Raw genomic sequence first — 9507 nt, 5'->3', positions numbered from 1 at the left:
AAAAGAACCAAAAAAAAGAAGAGTTGCAGAAGACTGAGTAGGTGGTGGGTCAAATAAAAGTGAAGACTTTAATGTGACGATTGAGAGTAAGTTTCTACAGAACATCATTGATGTTAATGATACATGAAAACTGTCATAATAAGAGAATATGTTTTATCAAACACTGCCCTGAGTAACAGTCCTGTAGTTGAAATAAACTTACCATGTTTGCTGTCCATGTTTGTCTGGTGAAGGCAGCTGGTCTGATGTCTGGTTGCTGTTGATGTCTTGTTGTTGAATAGTTTGTCATTTCATCTTTATATATAATAAAGTCAGGGTGGTTCCTCCCCTTGAGTCCATGCCATCTGCTACCAAGTCAGTTTGAGAGCAAAAAGGCACAGAGAGCCAACCAATCACAGCTCAGGAACCAGAGTGAAGCTGCAACCAACAAATCAGGTGCCCAATAAAAGTGTATCCAGGAAAGTACGTTTAATTTTGGGTTTGAGCATTAGTTTACTACATATTTAGGTTCTTTTTATTTTTATAATTGGATTATTTCTACAGTGGATTTTGTTATTGTAAATATAATTTTTTCCTTCTAACTATTCACATGGTGTGATGTGTGCTGTCGCGTTAGATTACCTGTGCGTAGAATCCAGCCAGACTAACGAAGGGACTGGGCTATTTTAGAGAAAAGGCACATATGGAGCTTAGAAAGTGACATTTTGAGAATTAAAAAAATAAAATAATAATAATAATAATAACAATAACAATAACAATAATAAAATAAATCCTGTCTCATTTCCTTTATTTCACTGCTGTTTCCCCTAATCATTGGTTGATGCAGTCTAATAGTGGCCACTTGTGAGTGGATCTCACTCACCCTTTCCACACATACACTTGCGGCAGCCAGTAGATTCTTAAAACTTTGCTTTTTGTTTTAATTTGCTTCCCTATTACTGAAGCATGTATAACTTATCACAGGGCTTTGATTGAGTGCAACGGAGACTGAGATGATCTCTGCCAATGGTATCTCCTGACCAGCTAGCCAGACCAGTCACAGCAAGCGAAGTGATCAGAAGAGAACCGAGACCAGAGCTAAGATAGACCAGCTTGGACCTAAGACTGTTCCTCAACCAAACCTTCTTCTGGCTTATGTCCATTTGCAGGAAAATTAATTGCCTGATCAAGTTGCTTCACTGGATGGGCGGACCATGATCAGAGCTGACAGAACACAACAACTCTGGTGAGAGGAAGGATGGCAGACTCTGTGTTTACATCAGTGATGCTTGGTGCTCAAACACAGTCAAAGTGGATGGACAGTGTTCACCACATGTCAAGTGTATAATGTTAAGATGTCGACCATATTATACATATATCATCTGCCGAGAGAATTCACCAGTATTTTTATTGTTGCTGTGTACGTTCCTACGTATCCCAAATTAAAAAAATGCACTACAGGAATTGTATGAGACACCATATATCAGCAAATATGTTGATGACGAGGTGTTCACAAAGACAATCAGATCATTCCCCAGTCTGGGAATCCAATCCTGGGAAGATACTGTATGTGGCAGCAATTCAAAATGTCACAGGCTACAAAAGCAGGAGCGCCCCCATCATGTGTGAGGCCACTCTGCCGGATGAGCTCTACACATTTTATGGTCACTTTGATCTCCTCAACAAAGACTCAGCTGTGAAGTCTACTCCGTCTACAGAGGACCAGACACTGTCAACAACCATAGAAAAATCCTGCTGAGAGTGAATATGAGTAAAGCTCCTGGACCTGATAACATCCCTGTCAATGTACTAAAAACATGAGCTGATCAGCCACCTGATGTTATAACTCACATCTTAACATCTCACTCTTACAGGAGACTTTGCCCTCCTGCATCAAGACAGTCATCATCATTCTTGTACGTAAAAAGTCTGCTGTGTCTAGTCTTAATGACTCTCACCCCCATCCCGAGGAAGTGTTTTGAGAAACTGGTTCCCCAGCACATCAAAGATAACATCCCTGCCAGCCTGGACCCTCACCAGTATACTTTCAGAACCTACAGATCCACAAAGGATGCCATATCTACTGCCCTCCACTCAGTCTTCATACAGCTGGAGAATAAGACCAGCTACATCAGGGTGCTGTTTGTTGACTTCAGCTCAGCATTCAACACAATCTCACCACGAAGCTGATTGGAAAACTTGTGACACTTCCTCACAAGCAGACCCCAGAGAGTTCTGATTGGCAGTCACACCTCCTCTACATTCAACACCGGAGCCTCCCAAGGCTGTGTGCTCCACCCCCTCCTGTTCACACTGTACACCCATGACTACACTCCCAGACATGTATGAGGATGACACCACCATTATCATACCAAGAGACAACACCCACCCAAACCACAGTCCATTCACCCTGCTGCTGGCAAGAGATACAGAAGTATCTGCTGTAGTACCACCAGAAAAGAGAGCAGCTTCTGTCCTGTTCTGTGTGAGTCCTGAACTCATACTTATGCAAATACACACGTACATTTTTCCATTTGCAAAGATGAAACGTTGTGTTGTTTTATACTGGCGGATGGACAGCGGTAGCCACCGTGTTGGGAAAATGGACACGTTTTGATATGACGAAAGTTATTACTTAAAGTTTAAGATTTGCCAAATTTACAAGAAGGCCCAAATAACCAAGACTATGTCATAGACAGAATTTCACAAAGTTCGTAAAGAGTTTTGAGTCTGGGCCACTTTCTCCATGGGTGACAATCAAGTATTGTGAACTGTATTTGCAGTGTAATTGTACATGTTTACCACATTGTCCCCGTTGTCCCAGTTGGATGCCCGAACTACCTCCAGCACCTATGAGGCATCCTAATCAGATGGCCTTACAATGTCAAGGATATGTCAAAAATAGTAAAAGTAAAGAAAAAAAAAAAAAGTTCTCCCCCGATTTGCGGAGCTCCCCGCGGATGACGGTGCCTTAGCATGCGCCTATACAGCCTATGCCAAGGGCCGGCTCTGTGCTCAAGGTAACGGCTGTAACTTCCGGAGAGAGTCAGAGAGTCAGAGAGTGAGGAAGGAAGTCGGAGAACGAGACGAAACACAACGTGAAGAAAGCTGAATACGCCTCGTCTGAGTCACTGAGACAGATTTTCATCAGCAGCTGTGGTTGTTTAACGGTGTGTTCACCACCAGAGAAGCGAGTTTGAATGCAGGATCGTTTGTGTTAATTCTCCCCAAACAGCCAGATTACTTTACTGTAGATCAGGTGAAGCTCTGAGTGAAGTCAGCACTCAGCAGAGACTCTGGTTCTCTCTCTTCTTTGTCCCTTCTCCTCTCTGTAACGTTACGTTCATGAAGTAAAGAAACACCCGACAATGGAAGTCACCTCCACGGATCACTGCTGCAGTCAGGTTGATAAACAGGAGTGAAGATAAATCCACTGTTTAATCCCACGGACACACCGCACAGAGAAGGGAAACAGCAGGGCTCATGTTACATTGGTTGATCCACTGGCACCAAACGCCAGAGAGTAATGGATGACAGCATGCAGAAAAAATAAGATGAGGCCTAAGATGGAACCTTGTGTCACAACAGAAACAGAAATAGAAACGCAGTTGTTAAGTCAGTCAAAGTGAACCGTCTACCAGAGAGCAATAAAACCAGTGAGTGAAGTGCTACGTGCGGCAGTATACCACAATATGGAAGTGGACTGGTAGCTGAAGAGCTGCCAGTTCACTTCCTGGGTTACTGCCGAGGTGCCCTTGAACAAGGCCCCGGGCAGAGGACTAATTTTGGGTGTGTTTGCATATAAAAGACAACTGACAAAAAAAATGTTTCTTTCTACAGCATTTTTTATGTGCAGAATAGTAATTATCCATATTACGAGTCAAACGGCTTCCATCACTGACCTCTAGTCAGACCATTTACGTAACAGAACTACAATGAAATCCAGCAGAGTTCATGAGAAAATGCTGCGATACTGCATGAAGAATCCATCATTAATCAATATAATAAACAAATATGACAGATAAATGTGTAATATTCGACGTTCATATGAAACGTTCTTGTGACAGGCTGCTGTTCAGTGAGAGGTCGCTCAGAGGTCTGAGCTGCAGAAACACAAACACCAAAACTTTATCACCAGATCTGAATCAGCCGCCTCAACCCGCCCACGTCTGTGCAGAAACAACCCAATAACTGCCAAATCACTGCAGCTGGCTCGGGCACGGCTGAGTTTGTGCTGACAGTCATGACCGGAGGCTGATTACTGTGTGTTAAATGAACCCTGGAACAGACTTGGACCGTAAAGTGGATTTCATTAGGTGTATTCAAGATAACTGTATGTTTTGATCATTCATAAACGCACGACTCGTACTCTGCTCCCTGCTTCCTCTTACAGGCACTTATTGACTGCCAATAAAGACTTCATCCTGCACGAGTCCCTGAAAACGTCCTTCCAGAGGTCCTCGCTTTGATCGTCTAATGCTCATATTAGCTGAAGCTTAAAGGTCCAGTGTGGGATTTAAAAAGCATCTGTTGGCAGAAACTAAATATAAAACTGATAACTACAGTAAGTTCTCATTCATGTAGAATCACCTGAAAATAATCATTTTCATTATCTTACAATGAGCTGAGGTTAAGATCAGATTTCATTTGAAAACCAAATCAGTTTTGACTTTTGCCTCCTTTATCTCCTCAGTGTCTCCTCTGTCTCCTCTGTCTCCTCTGTCTCCTCAGTGTCTCCTCAGTGCCTCCTCTGTCTCCTCAGTGTCTCCTCTGTCTCCTCAGTGCCTCCTCAGTGTCTCCTCAGTGTCTCCTCTGTCTCCTCAGTGCCTCCTCAGTGTCTCCTCAGTGTCTCCTCTGTCTCCTCTGTGTCTCCTCAGTGTCTCCTCAGTGTCTCCTCAGTGCCTCCTCTGTCTCCTCTGTCTCCTCAGTGTCTCCTCAGTGTGTCCTCTGTCTCCTCAGTGTCTCCTCTGTCTCCTCAGTGCCTCCTCTGTCTCCTCTGTCTCCTCAGTGCCTCCTCTGTCTCCTCAGTGTCTCCTCTGTCTCCTCCGTGTCTCCTCAGTGTCTCCTCTGTCTCCTCTGTCTCCTCAGTGCCTCCTCTGTCTCCTCAGTGTCTCCTCTGTCTCCTTTGTCTCCTCGGTGCCTCCTCAGTGTCTCCTCTGTCTCCTCTGTCTCCTCAGTGCCTCCTCTGTCTCCTCTGTCTCCTCAGTGCCTCCTCTGTCTCCTCAGTGCCTCCTCAGTGTCTCCTCTGTCTCCTCTGTCTCCTCAGTGCCTCCTCAGTGCCTCCTCTGTCTCCTCTGTCTCCTCAGTGCCTCCTCTGTCTCCTCAGTGTCTCCTCTGTCTCCTTTGTCTCCTCGGTGCCTCCTCAGTGTCTCCTCTGTCTCCTCTGTCTCCTCAGTGCCTCCTCTGTCTCCTCTGTCTCCTCTGTCTCCTCCGTGCCTCCTCTGTCTCCTCAGTGTCTCCTCAGTGTCTCCTCTGTCTCCTCTGTCTCCTCAGTGTCTCCTCTGTCTCCTCAGTGCCTCCTCTGTCTCCTCTGTCTCCTCAGTGTCTCCTCAGTGCCTCCTCTGTCTCCTCTGTCTCCTCAGTGTCTCCTCAGTGTGTCCTCTGTCTCCTCAGTGTCTCCTCTGTCTCCTCAGTGCCTCCTCTGTCTCCTCAGTGTCTCCTCTGTCTCCTCTGTCTCCTCAGTGCCTCCTCTGTCTCCTCAGTGTCTCCTCTGTCTCCTCTGTCTCCTCCGTGTCTCCTCAGTGTCTCCTCTGTCTCCTCTGTCTCCTCAGTGCCTCCTCTGTCTCCTCAGTGTCTCCTCTGTCTCCTTTGTCTCCTCGGTGCCTCCTCAGTGCCTCCTCTGTCTCCTCTGTCTCCTCAGTGCCTCCTCTGTCTCCTCAGTGCCTCCTCTGTCTCCTCTGTCTCCTCAGTGCCTCCTCAGTGCCTCCTCTGTCTCCTCTGTCTCCTCAGTGCCTCCTCTGTCTCCTCAGTGCCTCCTCTGTCTCCTCTGTCTCCTCAGTGCCTCCTCAGTGTCTCCTCTGTCTCCTCTGTCTCCTCAGTGCCTCCTCTGTCTCCTCAGTGTCTCCTCTGTCTCCTTTGTCTCCTCGGTGCCTCCTCAGTGTCTCCTCTGTCTCCTCTGTCTCCTCAGTGCCTCCTCTGTCTCCTCTGTCTCCTCAGTGTCTCCTCAGTGCCTCCTCTGTCTCCTCAGTGTCTCCTCTGTCTCCTTTGTCTCCTCGGTGCCTCCTCAGTGTCTCCTCTGTCTCCTCAGTGTCTCCTCAGTGCCTCCTCTGTCTCCTCAGTGTCTCCTCTGTCTCCTTTGTCTCCTCGGTGCCTCCTCAGTGTCTCCTCCTGCCGTGGTCTTTGAAAATGTTCTGTCATCATGAGTTAATGTTTTGACATTTGAATTTGTAGGGAATCAGATCCCATCTGAGAAAAAACCCAATGAGATTTAATCTCTATCATTTTCACCAAGACCAGATTATCTCAGTTGAAATCAAACAAATCAGTCAACTCCTACTTGCAGGTGCTGATCTGAACTGAGGATCTAAACTGGAGGGTGTTGTTGGCTGTACAGACTATAAAGCCAACTTGGGCAAAATTGATTACCAAGCTGCATGTGTATCAATACAAACGGACTTCAAACCAGGAAGAGACTCCTGCAGTGAACTGAAGAAAAAACGAGTTGATCACGTCTGTGTACAGATTAGGTTCAAGGAGAACCGACACCTTTATTTGTCCACACTATTATTTGCAAGTGATCAGATTATTGTATCAAGACGTCACCAACATATCTGCATGGGTTGCTATGGTAACCTCCAAATGCGGTTTGGGTCCCATTTCATGTGGTTTTGTGCTGCACAGACTTCCTTAAATCAAAGTGGATACAGTCCAGATATACAGACTGTCCACAGACTTTTGTCCCTTGATGCTTGACATTTCTCTGTTTAATTCAAAGACAACAAAATGCTGCATGTAAAACTCACTGTAGTTTCATCCTGATTTACTTTGCATCCATGTGTCTGTGAGGAGCTCCAGGTTGTTGAAGCTGAACTTTTATCAACTGTTCATATTCTGCAATATTACGTTTTCATGGCCAAGCTGTGACCTATTAAATCAAACTTTATTTATACAGCCCAAAATCACAATCACATTGCCTCAATGGGCTTTACAGTCTGTACAGTGAACGACATCCTCTGTCCTTAGACCCTCGAGTCGAGTGAGGAAAAACTTGCCATCTATTATTGAACTCTGAGTAGCCTGAACCTCCACTTACATCCACATTAATCTGCTGAGTTTAACCAAACCATGACCGTCACTCAGCCCAGAGACGGAGACGAGTTCAGCCTGTACAGCTCAGCTGGGTTCAGCTCTGATGTTCATGTGATTCCTCAGCAGAGAAACAGAAGCTGTGGAGCTGTTTTCACATGTCAGAGAGCACAATGTGATGTTGAACCATATTATTTATCTGAACGTCACATTCCTTCAGCTCCTTCTGAGGACTCGCCCCCTTGAAGACAAAGACTGACTGTTGGATGGTGGCATCATATTATTGGATCAGATCAGTTAGTACGATAAAAATATGAAGAAATCGATTTTTTAGAAACTTTTTTTGGCATATCTTGCTTAATAGGTGCACATGTGAGCGTGGACGTGATCGAAAATGGTTAAAAAGGTTGAAATTAAGCCAAAGCAGGAGTCATGAGTGAAGTTTATCACTTGCAGGCGCTGATCTGAGCTGAGGATCTAAAGACGGAGGTGTTGTGTGTGTATCTATAAAAACTGACTTCAAACCAGGAAGAAAGTCGTCTGGGAGCTCTGCAGTGATTCAAAGAAGAACTCAGATGTTCTGTTGGAGTGAGCCGGGAGGTCCAGTCCTCACGGCTGTGGGTCAGCACTGAAGTCCAGGGGATCCTTCTGGTGGAGTTCCCGTGCCGGCCTGTATATATTAATATCACAGAGTAACGTCCACAGTCTCTGCCTGGTCACGAACCCAATGCATCTGTAACCTCCATAACATCTGTTTAATGAATGTCAGATTAGAAAATAAACTGACAAAAGGTCAGTTATGTCCTCGTGGATCAGTCCAAGATCAAATCAAACTAATAAAACACAAGAGAGGACAATCAACTTATCATTACAGCCCATTGACGGACGCTTTACAGATATCGTACGCTGGTCTGAGTCTGTCAGCGCTGCCAAACTGATAAGATTCCCACCAACAGCTGTGATTTATATTGTATTCTTGTATCTTAGCTGCTACAGTAGTGATTAGATTGGTCTTATCAGTCGTGGTGGAGGAGTTGATATTTAACCAGGCGGTGGTTAAATCACAGCTGTTGGTGGGAATCTTATCAGTTTGGCAGCGCTGACAGACTTTGATTTTTTTATTGACCTTGAGATGTTTCTCAACACCTTCATGATGTGTAACACTGCAGCGCGGCACACCACTTTAACATTTCTGCTCTGTTGTTCAGATAGAAAGATGTCACTTCTATAACTCATGTCGATAAGATCCCTCAGAACGTGGCTGTGAACTCACCGCCTGGTTTCAGGTGTCACCGCCTCAGAGTCTGGCAGCGCTGCCAAACTGATAGCTGACCGACTTCACAGGAACCGGCAGGACATGAGAGACTTGATAGAACAGCTAAAATCTGCTTTGGCTTGTTTCCAGTTGTTCACAGTGAGGTTCCTCTGAACACATTAATCTGCTGAGTTTAACCAAACCATGACCGTCACTCAGCCCAGAGACGGAGACGAGTTCAGCCTGTACAGCTCAGCTGGGTTCAGCTCTGATGTTCATGTGATTCCTCAGCAGAGAAACAAAAGCTGTGGAGCTGTTTTCACATGTCAGAGAGCACAATGTGATGTTGAACCATATTATTTATCTGAACGTCACATTCCTTCAGCTCCTTCTGAGGAGGTCTGTTAAAGCTGTGCTCAGAGGCAGAGGCACTGACCCGTGTTCAACCAGCAGCCCATAAGCTCCGGCCTTCTGTCAGTAACAGGGACAAAGTTCTGCTGCTGCACACAAAATGATCTAAACTGGTTCTGGTTGTTTAAATGTTACTATGTTCGTTGACTCACCTCAGAATACATTTTCAGAAGATTATCATTTTACCTTTTAAATTAGCTTTTTAGTTTTGAGTTTATTCATCACCTGATTATTCCTCCTGGTGTTGTAAAAACAATAGTACACTAACCAGTAACCAGTATAGGCGACTTCTTTGTCCCCAGACTCCCTTAACAAATGTGTCAGTTTAGTGAGTTGTTGAGTTGGAGACACTTTATAAACTGTGTGAAACTCTGTCTCTGACTGATTCTGACTTATTTGTTCCTTCTTGTAAATTCAGCAAATGTTCTACATGAACTTCTTTCTGTCTTTGAGCAGAAACATGGAGTCTGTTTGTCAGTGATGGACGGGTTGTGTCGTGGCTTTCCTTCGTGTTGTCAAAGCCACGTGAGAGGATGAAAGGCAGGGATTCTTACAAGAATGAATAAGAGATGTATCCGTTTCAAAACAGAAACTTTACTGAAAGAAAATCAATTTAC

This window comes from Pagrus pagrus (assembly GCF_965226575.1).
Source record: "Pagrus pagrus genome assembly, chromosome: 13".
NCBI lineage: Eukaryota > Metazoa > Chordata > Actinopteri > Spariformes > Sparidae > Pagrus > Pagrus pagrus.
The sequence above is the reverse complement of the archived record's forward strand: the minus strand, read 5'-3'. Positions refer to the sequence as shown.